Below are 15,057 nucleotides of genomic sequence, written 5' to 3' on the forward strand. Positions count from 1 at the left end.
CTTTCCAGCCCACAAGTATCTGTTGCATAGTCTCTGAATCTTTGAGAGGATGTTCCTGGGGATCCATGCTAATGCCATCCAAAAAACAGGGGTCGCTTCCGGCACTGATTTGATCAGAGTTAACCTTCCCGCTCTGGAGAGGTATCTGAAGTACCAACATGATATTTTCTTTTCAATCTTGGTGACAAGCCACACCCAGTCAGCTACTTTTTGATTTGTAGGCTTTAGCCAATATCCAAGGTATTTAAGACCTCGGTCCAGAGGTTGAGTGATAAATGGAAAAGCCTGCATAGCCGAATATGATTCAGCTACAGAAGTACCTACCAAAGTGATGGAGGACTTCTCCTGATTTACCACCATTCCCGTGGCATGAGTAAATAGTTTAAGGATTCTGTTGAAGGATGAGGTGTCCCGGATACTTCCATCAAGGAGAATAAGGACATCGTCCACGAACAGAAGGTGAGTTAGGAAACATGCTTCTGAGATCTTTAAGCCTCGGATAGTTCCCTCCCTTTTTGCAGAAATGATGAGTCGACTGAGCGCTTCTGTTACCAATAGGAACAAGAGGGGGGAAAGGGGGCATCCCTGACGGAGTCCCCTTTCTGAATGGAAGAAATGGGATGCAGCGCCGTTAATCAGAATACTATAAGTTGGTGAAGTAATGCATGCCATAATCCAAGTGATAAGCTGATGCGGGAAGCCCAGATGGATGAGAATCATCTTGATGTAAAGCCAGCTGACTCTATCAAAAACCTTAGAGAGATCAATTTTGAGAAGAATGCTCTTGAGGTGCTTAGTCCAAATAGAGTGAATGGCTTCCTGTGCAGAGCCAATGGCTTCATGAATCTGCCTATTTTCCAAGAATGTGAATTGCTGTGGAGCGATGTGTTTGGATAAGATGGGTCTGATCCTATTTGCAATGATCTTGGATATGATCTTATAGAGAACATTGCATAGCGAAATGGGACGAAAATCAGCGAAGGATGATGGAGAGTCTGATTTAGGTATGAGAGCAATGAAGGTGGTATTAATAGCATGATAGATCTGACCAGAGGTTCTGCTCTCTTCCACCACCTTCAAGATGTCTTCTCCAATGATGTCATAAAAGGCCAGATAGAATTCAATGGTCCATCCATCGGGGCCAGGACTCTTTTCCATCTGAAACCATTTTATGGTGTTCTCCAATTCATTCATGGTGACCGGTGCATTAAGATCCTCCAAGTCTTCATTGTTAACAAACCTCGGGAAATGGGATGCTACGCGGATGATCTCAGCAAGGTTGGTTCCCTCAGGGTATTTGAAGATACCCTTGAAATAGGAAGTGCCTAGACTGGAGAGCTTGTTGAAGGAGTCTACCTGACCCCCATTAGGATAGGGTAGGTTCCAAATGGTATTTGCCACTCTCCTCCCATTTGCAAAATTATGAAAAAATCTGGAGTTTTCATCCCCTGCCTTGAGCTAAGTAGCTCTACTTCTCAACCTGATCGATTCCTCTCTGAGCTTGAGTATACTGTGCTTCTGATTCTCTAGTTCGACCAGCCTGTGTTTGCTTTCCACAGAGATAAAGCCCAGGTTTTGTTCATCCAGCAGAGCGTGAATGTCTGCTTCTATCGAGATGAGCAGTTCATCTTCCTTGGCTTTTTTCATCTTTGCCCATTCAATCACAATATGTTTAAGTTCCGTCAGATTTTTGACGAAACCCCTAGCCAAAGAGGGTTCCCTGCTAATAGGGTGAGCTGCCCAAAAGTCCGTGACCAGTTTAGAGAAACCAGGGTCCTGCAACCATAGATGGTTGAATTTGAAAGGGGCTTTTGGTTTTGGGTGAGGACCCATAATTTCCATCAAGATGGGAGAGTGATCCGAAATTCCCCCAGTACTCACCCACTGCTTATAATGATGGAGATGGCGAAGCAGCGGTCCTTTGATCAAAAAACGATCAAGTCTACGAGCCAAAGCTGCTGGCCCGATCCTTCGATTTCTCCATGTGGGAAGAGGGTGATTCATGGGGATGTCGATGAGATCATGTTGATCGAGCAGGTTCCTCATGAAGTCTGATATGGGGTCTGCTTGTGCAGATGAGCCCCATGATTCACCATATCCCAAGGAGAAATTTAGGTCGCCTCCAATGATCAGGTTATCCTCTTGCATCAATGATCGATCAAGGAGGGTGCGCCAAAATCCTTCTCTCTGTTGACAGGGTCCATAGATATTGATGATACGCAGTGACAACCCAAGGTCTTTGGAAAAAATGTCAGCACCCAAATATCCTGGCCCTCCCCATGAAGAGTCCAGTCTGATGGAGTAAGGATTGAGGCCAATGGCCATTCCACCCGAACGGCCCATAGAATCCAGCCCAATGTACTACCACTTTGGCGCAATCGATTTTAGGGCAAGAGATATAGATTCTGCAGAACCCAAAGTCTCTTGAAGGAAGATGATGTCTGGTAATTCGACCTGAAAAAGTCGTTTTAGGGCTAGTTTTTTGGGGGAGCTAGCTAAACCCCTGCAGTTAAAGGATAGGCACTTCATGGGGGACCCCGCTGTGGGGGGTTTGTAGCTCTAAGGGCCCCGACAATGGTGGATTGACGTCCCGAAGCAACTTCAGCCCCAGCACGCCGAATGGCTTTGTTCAAATTTGATTTTCGTCCCCTGGATGAGGTGTGACCAGGATCAGGGGGAATAATGCTCAGCCCCGAGGGACCATCAGAGACAGATTGTGAGGGTCGGGGTCGGAGAGAATAATGGTGAGGCGGTTTTGATTCAGGGAGAGGCACAATAGGGTGAGATGGGGACGAGGAAAGATCAAGGGTAAGGGAAGGAGGGCTTGTAGCAGTAGTAGGAGGGGGCGGCGGGATTGAGCACTGAGCCTTTGATACAGAGATAGAGTTAATGCATTCAGATGATAGGGAAAGAGTATGAGATGAAGGAGATAGATCAGTACCCGATTTCTGAATTGCTGCAGCTGCTGCCCTTGTCCTTGTCATGGGAGGAGTGGATGTGCCCTCAGTAGTAGACGGAGGATGATGAAGCGCTCCATGTGGAGTCGATGAAACCATCTGAGGCGGGGAGATCTGAGGCGCAGTTCTTCGAGGAACGATAGGAGTATATTTAGGAGGGCTGTTCTCGCGCTTATTGAGAGGGCAATCCTTATAGAGATGCCCTACCTGGTGACACCGGTTGCACCGAAATGGAACACCCTCATAATCCAGTATCTGAATGCGCTTGTGCCTTCCCCATTGCAGGGTGATGTCCTCCTCTAATCCTTCCCTGGTGTCAAGATGTACCAGGATGCGCGCCATGGTTCTTCTCCGAGTATCTACATAAGAGCGATCGTGATCCAAGTATGTCCCCAGAGCGTTTCCAATTTTGATGAAGGCCTCCTCATTCCAATATTGCCGGGGGAGTCCAGGTAATCTTACCCACAGAGGTCCAGCAGCGATCTGCTCCCTTTCAGGATCAAATAAAGGGGTCCATCGCTTCAAGAGTACGGGAGCTGTCTCAATGTGCCAATAGTTCTCAAGTACAATGTTCGTATGATCTACCTTAGCGAATTGGAGGGTGAACCATCCCCGGGGGAGTACCTCAACCTCAGGGAGCTGAGGGAGCAAGGAGCCCCAGATTTCCTTAACCCATCGAAGCAAGCGGTCCACCAAGAATGTGCGTCCTCGCACGTGACCCACCAAGACGGTGCAAGCGAGCGCCATAGTTTCCTCGAAACTTGTCGAATTCCCGAAAGTGACTGTGGTTTCCTTCCTGATAGCCCTAACGCATCTTGCCTTCTGCTTCTTTGTTCTCGGGGCGGATGGATGATCTGAAAGAGGGTTTGAATTGCCCGCCGAGGAAGGCCCTGGAGCACATGAATTTACCACGGGAGTACCGAAACATCCTGAGGGCTTGGGCCCTTTTGACGCGGAGGGGGTAGCCGGGTTCGACTGCGGGGGCACATGAACCCTAGGTTCCGAGAGCGAGGAAGGTAAAACAATCGGTGTGGGAGGGATATCTTCGAGAGTCAGAGCCTCGGGGTATGAAGATGCAAGCAAGAAGGCGGTCCCGGGAGATAACGGCGGAGCCTCGAGACCCTGTTCCGGCGAGGCAATAGACGTCAGGTTAACCCTAGTCAGAAGGTCATTTGCAGGATTAGATGCGAAAACCGAAGATGTGAAAATGGGTTCGGTGAACACCGACTGTCCAGATAGCGGATCCTCGGAATAGTCCACGAGGTCCGTTACCGGAAAGTCCTCCATGCCGTCCGAGTTCATAACTGCTCCCGTCGCCGTCGTGCTGTCGCCTGTTCCAAAAAACCCTAACGCCCGACAGAACTGCCGTTCCCTGTGGTCCTGCGGCCGTGCTGAGATGTCTTCAACCGAAACCGTCGCGGTCTTCTGCGGAGCGCGGTTTCAGAGCCATTTTTCCCCCTCCTATATACATATATATATATATATATATATATATATATATATATATATATATATATATATATGTTAAATCATGAAGTTATGTTGGCAAAAAAAAAATTATATATAAATTTTAATGATATATTATAAAATTGTAAATGTTTAAAAATTGTCATTTGAAATTTATATTATATGGTTATAATGTGTGGTTAAACATATTTCTATAAACGGTTAATAAAATACAATATTGTCATTTTTTTAAGTAATTTGACAAATCATAGGAATATTGTCTCAATTTACTAAGTGAAGCATTTGACATTTTTCAAAATGAGTTCTTCTTAGCAACAATTTTTCGTTTCTTCAAGAGACTATATAAATCCTAAACTAAAAGTGATTTCTACAACAAATATCAAGTTATATTTTTTTTCATACATCTCATTCACCAAACATTTGAATTAAAATCCAATGCCAACTAAAAGGGATTGTGAGAACAGAAGGAAAGAGAAAAATGATTTAAAAAGAATAGATGTTAAGAATAAAATTAGAGGAATTGGAGAGTAAATTGTCAATATATACCTATTTCCCAAGTAATCTAGTCCCACAAGCAATAATTTCTTTTCACTCTCCCCCCAACACATATTTCAGAAATGAAAAAACTTAAAACCATTTCAGCATAGAATTGAAGTGTGTGTGATAAAGTGGATCTATTGTTAGATATAACCCCAAAATTTTACTAGTGAATCTAGGTTTGAAGCTTTGTTTGGTTTCACAACTAGTCATATTTACCAAGTGAAGCATTTCAATGCCTTTTTCAAATTTACTTCTTCTTAGCAACAATTTTTTATTTCTTCAAAAGACTATATAAATCCCAAACTAAAAGTGATCCCTAATGTAACAAGGATGGTATTATATTTGTGTTCATATATCTCATTTACCAAACATTTCAATTATTTAAATCCAATATCAATAATTTAAATCTACTCATTTGTATAATACCTTACAAGGTTGTTGAACTAAAGACTAATAGAAATTAAGTTTAAATTCTGATATAGGAAACTTCTAAATACATATTTAAGAGGGAATTATTACTTAAAGAAAATAATGGTATGGTGAATATTTTGAATTTGAGAGGATAAGAGATTCTTGAAAAATCAAGCTAGGTATTCCCAAATTGAAGGGCCAAATTTATTGAGAGAAAACAAAATCTATATCTATACATTTATACACATTTAATCAACTATAAGATAAATTGTGACCAAGAACCCATACAATACATAAATACACACTTTGTGATACCATAAGGAACATATTCAACTAGTTTTAAGTATGTTAATTGAAAACCTACTATACAAAATCAAATTATTTGGAAAAGATTTTCTTCGTTATAAGCAACATATCATTTAGCGTTTTAAAATGTGTAACTAAAATTACCATAAAACAATGGTAAGAAAAACTTTCTTAAAGTAAGAACTTATCATAACTAAGGAAGAACTTACAATAACTACATAGAATGTCACAATTCCAAATAAAAAGTGGAAGAAATGTGGGATGAGAAGTATGAGAAGGAAAATGAAATTGTTGATAAGGAAACTATTGTAGTGGCTGCAAAACCCTCCAAATTTTTGACTTGCACTCAAATTTTGATGCCTTCCTTGGTTTTTCCTTGATGGTTGCAAACATTCAAGCTCATTCCTTGAGCTCCTTCAAAGTCTTTTCACCCTTTTGATTGCTTAACCAACTATCGCCTTTTGGCATGTTGACTGCTTTGTCATGCTTGCAGTATTGTTCTGGTGATTTTAAAATTTTGCCTTGTGTGTGTGGGTTATCTTAGCTTTGCAAACACTTGTCGCACTCACACACACAAAGTTGTAAGCATTTTTGCCCAAGTGTCGTCACAGTCGTCCAAATGTCTATCCCAAGTGTCGCACTTATCATTTTCATCTCTAGATAGTCCCACAGAGGGTCATGGTTTTCTATGTTGTCTCGATGGCCAATGTTGTCATGTTGTCGAAGTATGCTAAGTGTGTGATCACAATGTCGAGTCAGGGAGTTACAACCAGTTGTTCTGACCCAGCATCATCCTCTCAGCAAGGAAGCCCCTTTTCACCTCATACAAAGCTTAGATCACCCAACAATCTGATGTTGTCTCAAGAAACCAACAACAATTCCTTACAATATGTAAAATTCTAGCCTCTGGACCTCTGGGATGAGGGATCCATATATAGATATCTGTAAGGGAGATGAGTCAGCTTGTGATTTGATTAGTGTCTTCCCTCTGATAGTTCTTGCTTCCACTTGGAGATTGATGATCTCTTACTCATCCTTGGTCGAATTCAGAGAGGCAAGTGTCACAGGAGAAGTTTCTGGAAGTTTCCATGCCTCTCCACCTCGCGGAATGACACTGCCATTTGTCACTTCTCGCCCATCGCACCCCATAGAAGGGCTTTTTGAAATGCAACGCACCCACACAGTGTATTTAGGTGAGATGCAATGCACTTTGCCTATGGAGCAGCTGAAATGATACTGTTTTGACCAGTTCTAAGCAGTTTTTCATGGAGAACTTCTGGGAGAAGCTGTAATCAGTTGACCATGTTCCTTTAGGGGTTAGAACAACACTTTTAGGGACTTAGGAGCCCTTGGTTTATGGACATTTCATGCTTGGGGTTGTAGTGCCCAAAAATGTCTATAACAGTTGCACCCTAAAACATGAGGTCGTTAATCTTTTGATGTCGGGTGAAATGCTTTATTATGAGTATTCTAAGTTCTTTCAAGCTGGGAGGAGACCTGTAATAAAATACAATCCAATACATTATCTTCATAATATTTTCATGATCTAGCTGAGGCGGGCATTCCCATGCTCAGCTTTATAAATTCATTTCCATGTACATAGGACAGACAATCGTCTGAGTGTAGACTGATGATTCTGGTAGAGTCATCATCCCTTTGATTGGATGATTATCTGTGCATCAATGATGTACATTTGATGTCTTTACTTCCCTGAATATATATCGCAGCCCGGATGGATGAAACTAGATCCAGGGTCTTCAATCTCGTTCGATCTACACTCGAAGTACAAGTCTATCATTGTGAGAGATGTTCTGGAGTTGAACATGGAAAGACATCGCCTGATTACCAACCAATGATGTAAGTTGTTAACAGGTGCAAGAGGAATCATCGATAATGATAATGACCCTCAAGGTACTGCAGTACAATTCACGTGGTGTGAATAAAGGACTTGGCGTTGAACACCATGCAAAATCTTTCGGTCGAAGGTCATTGATGTAAACCTGTCGCCGGAAGTGAGAAACTTGCCATTGAGGCATGCAAGCTTCAAAGTACTGAATGGGGTGTTCCTAGATCGACTTCTTGGATAATGAGCTAATGTCGACAAGAAGTGATCCGTCACAGGAGGGCCTTAATGAATCCCACATCAATGACACGGAACGGAGAAAATGATTTTAATGGAGGTGAAAACAATCTAATGACATAAGGTTCAGGGTGGCGGTCATGAAAGAATGGAGTGTAAATGTATTGTAGCGAGTGAGACACAGGTGAATTCTCTGAATGACTTCTCTTGAACATATCGCCGACACTGACGTGATGGACTGGTAGCATTAACCCCAAATTTCGATGGTGTGATGGGACCATGGTGATTGATCGGTGAATGAAACAACCCAACCCGACTTGGATGCGGAGTGAAAGTGTCATGTTCAAGAGCAACTTGCTACTAGCAAAGTTTCTTCAAGTTTTCTTCCAAATTTTTCCCCAGTCATTGCTGACCAGTACCTCTTTATTTTTGTCAAGCTTGAGGAGGATAACATATGCTTGTTCTATAATTTTCCCTTTGAGCAAACCCATCGCTATGTTTTAACGAGCCTAGCGATAGTGAAACTCGTTCTTGTCTGCTATGGACGAGTTTGTCGCTATTAAGTTTTAACGAGTTTAACAACAAAGATAACTCGGTCCTTTTCAATTTTAGAGAGTCTGAAAAGGAACATAAAGGAAACTCCAAAATTCCTTTTTCGTCATCTAATCCCTTAAGTCCGAAAATGTATAAAACAATACAGAAGGGATGAATTTTCGATACTTTTAATGAGCCGAACAAAACAAGTGCTCGATATTTTTGTGTAATAATCCCTCAGGTCCAAAAAGATTAAAATCTAAAGGAGGGATAGCACTTCTAGTCCCTTTAACGAGCTGGAGAGGCTAATGGCTCGACCATCTTTTCATATTTTACGAGTCAGTTGAAAAGAGCTTAAAGGAGACTCGTCTTTTGAGGAACGAGTGATAAAATTGGGTAGTAGCTGATTCCAGGTACAGTTTGGAATTTTCCAATCACGGCAGTGTTACAAGGATGGCTAGCGAGATCACTCTCCGCAGCCGTTCCTCAAAAGGGGTAAACAATCAAATGAAGGTGAATGATCGGCCAATACAAAGTGGAGGTGATGATGAGAACACGACCAAGGCTTTTAAAGGCTGAAGTACTACATTCACGATGGTTATTTACCGGGAAATAGTTCATTTTTTAATGAGCTTAAACGCGGGGGGAAACATTTGCTCATGGCTTATGTTTATTTTTTAACGAGCTTGAACTATGCGCTAAAACTGCTCGATGCAGGTTTATTTTTTAACGAGCTTTAACCCTGTGGTAACACTGCTCATGGCAGGTTTATTTTTTAACGAGCTTGAACCTTGCAGTAACACTGCTCTTGATAAGTTTGCATGCCCCCAGCATAATAACGCAAATCGAGGTGCATGCCCCCCAAGCTTCATTGCATTCAACTCGGTGGTTGGAATGAAGGTTTACCTTTAAGATTTGGAAAGGGGATTTGTTTCATTTTTTAATGAGGTTGACATAGTAAAATAACTATCCTCATGACTCCTTATTTCATTTTTTAACGAGGTCGACACAAGATAAGAACCGTCCTCGGAATCCACCATATTTGCAGTTATTTGATAGAAAATCAAAAACTGATGGATGATTAAGGTTGCTGGAATAATCTTCGTGGTAATCCGGAAGATGGGAGCAATGGTGGTAATCTTCCCATGGTGCCTCTCCTATCATAATTGTTTGAATGATTCCTTTGTCTGTAGAATGTACATGCAACCAAGGATCTGAAGAGGTGCCATATTCCTTAGACCTATCTATCCAAACACTCGATGAGTGTTGATTTGGGTTTACCCCCCAAGCCAAGAAAATTGATTGCTACAATATTTCTAAAATGGCGATGATCCATGCTGACAAAATGTTTAGGAATCTTTTGAATCCATTAGATATAGAAGATTTCATATTGTAGGTTTCCATTGTGGCCACTTCCACCAGATTACTTGGAGGCGGTATGGAAAAAGTACCCATTAAGGCAGGGTCTTTTAGGATACTTACTCCAATATTTTGAAGCGAATGATTGCTTCCATGGATCATTGGAATGCTTCCCATAACTTGTGAACTGTTGGGGAGAAATGTTTGTTGGTCGACGATCATAATTCCTCCTTGGAAGGGAAATGCAATCTTCCTGAAGTAGGTCGACACAACTGTGGCCATGGCATATATCCAAGGCCTTCCCAGTAGGATGTTGTAATCGAGGTTTCCGTCGATTACTTCAACATATATTTCTACTGTTTTTCCCCCTAGTTCAACTTGCAAGTTACTTAAAATCCCGTATGGAGTGTATGATCATCCATCAAATGCTTTTAACATTGTTGATGATCGCGACAAGGGTGGTGAGCCTAAATTTTTCCAGCAACTCATCGGCATAATACATGTAGATGCCCCCTCAACAATAATTGTTCGATGAACAGTTTTGTTGAGGGCTTTCACTTGAATAAGGAAAGCTAGTTGAGCTGGTAACTGAGGGTCATATCCTTTGTGATTAAAGGATACAAGATTGGAATCTGTTGGGTCAATCCCACCTATTACTGATAATAGATCCTGCTTTTGGGAGAGGAAATTTTGCGTTACATCAAGTGTCGGCATAACGGACGGCGATTGGGTTAGGTCCTCTACTATATTGTAATTCTGTGCTACTTTGGCACAAGGATTAAATGTCGATTTGTGTACTACTCCTTTTGGCGGCTTTATCATTGGTTCAGGAATGATGGGTGGCACAACTTCGGTCAAAGTTGTTGTCGAACTGCTAGGTTGTTCATTAGCCTTGTTATTCGACAGTTGTGGATTCTCGTAATCTTTATTCCTTGTCAAAGCATCATTTTGTTGCTTTGAGATAGACAACATAAGCACTTGGGATCGGGAAGCATTTTGATTAACAACCAGTTTGGTTCCTGGGTTTGGAAATGGATCAGTCAATACTGCTGAGGTTTTTGAACTCTTAAAGAGTTTCTTAACTTCAACTTTATGTGGACAATCTCTCGTTCGATGATCCTCATCGCATATATGACACCCTGCAGGGGGTTTCCTTTGCCCAGAAGGGTTTGCAGAAGGTTTTTCAGGAGATGACTCATCCTGCTTCTTTTTTCTCCCTTTCTTTTTCTTCTTTCCCCCTGGTTGCTTCAGTTGTTTGCCCTTGTCAGTCGACACGGCATTTACTTCTGAGGCAAGAAGTTCCTCTTTTGCATTTTGACTGGAAATCTTACGGGCCTTTTTAGATGTAGCCTTTGTCGATTTCGTGTCTATTGCACCAATCACGCCATCGCCGGCATGAGAGTCATTATTTGGTTTAGGAGGAGGAGGAATTGAGAATTTTGGTCTAGGAGCGTCAGGTATTTTATCGTAGAGCGTGTCGGACTGAGTGTAAATCAAGTCCAAATATTGCGCATGAGTGATAACCTGCTCTTCGGTGACGACTCCCCCTTTTGCCACATCTTCCGTGATGGAAGGCAGTAATGACTTAATAAACCATTCATCTAAAAGCTGATCGGGAACATACGTTTTCACCATTCTATGACGACGTCGCCACTCATGTATATGATCAGATATGTGAGTGGCCGTCATTTGTTTGAAGTTGGTAAGAAGTTCCGTTCCCGTTTTGTACCTTATTGGTAATTGAAAATGGGTTAAATAGGTTATGGCTAGGGTACTGAAGTTGTCAAATGAAGCTCTAGGAAATTCGATATACCATTTTGCTGCCGGACCAGTTAACGTCCTCTGAAAAAGGCGAAGCCTAATCGAATCATCGTTTAGGGTGTTTGATGAACACCACAAGTGAAAGGTCATCACATGATTCGACGGATCTTCACTCGGATTTCCATTAAATTTAGGAATATCTGATGGAAGTTTATGCGGAATCGCTGGCCACCAAGGGGCGTAAGCAATTGGATCGTTTGTTAACTGATTTAAATCAGGTAACTCTAAAGTCACCACGAAGGGTAATTGTTGATTCAGGTTAGGTGAATCATACCCAAGATAAGATGGGATTGCCTGAGCAGTTGGTCTTTGCATACCAACATAATGCATTTGATGCTGGTAACTTTGGTAAGGTTGGTGGGAATGACCATTGTAAAATGGTTGATTTTGACCGTTTTGAATATACGGTTGCCCACTATTCGCAAAGATTTGTTGCTTATAACCTTGGTATACTTGTTGGAACTGTGGTTGTTGGTATTGCACTAGCCATGGTTGTGAAGCCATGCGCTGTTGCCCGATACTAACGTTTTGACCAAGATGAGGGGTAATTGTACCCGTTTGAACCTGTGTCATTCCACCTGTCGGCGATTATGGTTGAGTTGCAGGGTCAAGGGGCTGTTGCATTACAACCTGAGAAACCTGAGGTCGGCATACAACAGGCAATGCTTGAACTTGCGACACCGTCACAATAGCTGGCGTAGTTGGTATACTTGACATAGGTAATCATTGTTGCATCGAATATACAACTCTTGGTTGTTGAGGTAGTATCGGTACCCAACCGCTTGACGTAATTCCAGCATAACCTGAATTTTTTTGTGAACTCCCATATGGCTGTCCTCCCGGAGGAGATAATGAAAGGGTATACTACCCCCCATACGGTGGCAATCCAGTACTTAAGGGAATGGCTTGCCCTTGAGGGCCGGACTGCCCAAATTGACCTCCAAATGGATCAATTTGTTGAGACTCAACATAAGAGTTTCCGGATATTATTCTGGATGAACAAACTGGAACAGACCATACCGTTGAAATGGCCCCTGGGTGGGCTCCTTCTAGTGATTGAGAGCTAGTTGGGACAGATGGTATACCGGCAAACATTGTTGGAGTGATAGCAGGAAGTTCTACCATCGCTGTGTCAGGCGACACAGTCCTAGATGTTGACGGTTGTTCAGACATTTCTAGTCTATCCAAAAGATTACCTAGTGATTATACAGGAGCTTCCGCTAGTGGTAGACTAATTTCTGATGAAGAAGGATACAGAGTGATCCTGACTCCAAAATACGATGGAGTTACTAGATTGAGGATCTTCCACAATCTCTTCTATAGCAATCAGACCAGGTGGAAGGGGTAGACCGTCAGGTCCGTAGAATATTTCTAGTGCCGAAGAAGGTATGGAATCTGCAGCAACAGATGTTTGGGGAGCAACACTCTCCGAACCGGTTGTAGATGAAACTGGTTCAGTGATACAAGTGTTCACCCTCAGACTAGGATCAATACTACCATCCTTCTGTGGCTGTTGAACTTCTTCTGTAAAGGCAGGGATACCAGAAATGTTTGGAGTAACCAGAGTCTCTGATGTTGTTGGAACACTTGTTCTAACTTTACCAGGAGATTTGGAACCGGTTAAACGAGTTCGCTTTGTCCGTACTTGTTTTGATTCCGGAGACAAAGACGGTTGACTCGTAAACCTCCGCGAACGACGGGGTTTCAATTGACTTTCTTCCACGATTGCGGATTACTTGATCAACTAAAAATCAAGGGGAAGTATGTTTCTGAATTAGATGAATTTTAGACGCTTTGACACAACTTGGTTTTTCAATTTTTAAGAGTCGAGAAAAAACAAAATATGACTCTAGTCGCCTTCAATTTTTAATGAGCCTGAAGTGACAAGTGCTCAGATGGACCTTTTTCGTTAAGGAGTCTGAAAAGGAATGAAAGGGACTGCTCTGGAAATCTAGGTAGAGGGATTACCAAACCAATCGCAAAACTGTAGAATACTTTTTACGGTACGACAGTCAATCTTCCCGAATGCTGTGTTCAGTGCATTGCGATCTATAGGGCGGCAGACACGGCTTCCTATGGATAAAGGATTAAGCCTATTGCAGTCTCCCAAAATATACTCAACGGTACATGGGAGCACAAGTCCGTATTAGCACTTATCGTCTCAAAGTGGAGGAATCACCCAACCATCAGTGAGAACAACAGTTACCAGGCTTTACGACGCTAGAATACGTCTCTAGCCTAGACTTATAAATGTTGTGCGTTAGGTTCCAAAGCGTTGTTAGATTCATTGAATTTATTTTATAGTTGATCTTGTTTAAGAAATTTGCCTTTCAGGTTCACCGCGAGATGTAGATGTATAATTCCTAAAATGCAATCTAATATGATAAACAGTCTTTTATCTTCTTTGTGCAATGAAAATCCTAGCTACTAAGGAAAGAGAAACAATATTCTTTCACAAAGAGCAAAGGGCACACACTAAATGCACAGTCCTAAATCAAACCAATCAAACAGTCTAAATGCAAATGCACATGCATGTATTTGTTTTCGACTTTCTTAGTATGTGAATGGTAAAAAAAGAAAGCTAATGCACAAATCTAAATTACTTTTCAAGCGACAATTACTAACAAGTTTCTTTTCGAAATCAGAAATGGAGACAATCACAACACTTTAAGATTTGGAAATGAATACTTGCTTTCGACACTAGAAAAATTACAAATTCAGACCAAATACAATAGTAATAGGATAATCGACTATCTACAGCAACCAAACTCTTTCCTATGACTGAAAACGACACTTGCGACACTTTCAAATCAAAGGACGACAGTACGATTACGTTACTTTTTGAAAAGGAGAACTGAAAATGACTCAACAAATACACAAAAAAATTACAGTTCTTTTGTACAACAGAGGCAGAATAACAGCAAGGAAAAGGGGTTTCAAACAGAGATATACTTATTACAGGCAGCAAAATTCATGAATAGAACTGGAAAGAATGAATCACAGAAATCAAAACTGAACAATGCCTAGTCTGATCAGTGCACCTGTAACACAGGGAATTTGAAATGCAGCGCACCTACTACACTCGGGAAGTGCGCTGAATTTCATATTCACAGAACAGTACCTGAGCTGGACCAGAGACGAGACTTTGCTTGGGTTCCGGGTCATAGTTTGCAATTCATTTCATGGGTTTTGGCTGAGCAAATGGTAATCGCTAATGCAACAATCAAGGGTAGATCTAAGGAAGTTCTGAGAGCTACCACAAGGGGCAATCAGAGAGTTTGTGAATCAGTTGTTTAAGTTATAAACAAATCCCGGAGATTGACTGAAGCGACATTTATCTACTTTGCATTTGCATAGCAAATGCAGTTCGAAAGCTACCTGGCTCGACTTCAGGCTCCGTCTAAAAGTTTATAAAATAGAGAACAAGGAAGATAAACAAACAAACTAATTCGTCCCCAACGGAGTCGCCATTTTGTTACAGGGAAAAGTGTCTACACAGAACTGCTTATCCCACTAAGGTGTGGTAGCTACCTTAGAAACAAACAAAGTAAAGCTACTTTCGTTTTTCCTTTATGAAATATA

This window comes from Pinus tabuliformis, chromosome 4_2 (assembly GCF_031772625.1).
Source record: "Pinus tabuliformis cultivar Carrire ecotype Pingquan chromosome 4_2, CPIR1, whole genome shotgun sequence".
Lineage (NCBI taxonomy): Eukaryota > Viridiplantae > Streptophyta > Pinopsida > Pinales > Pinaceae > Pinus > Pinus tabuliformis.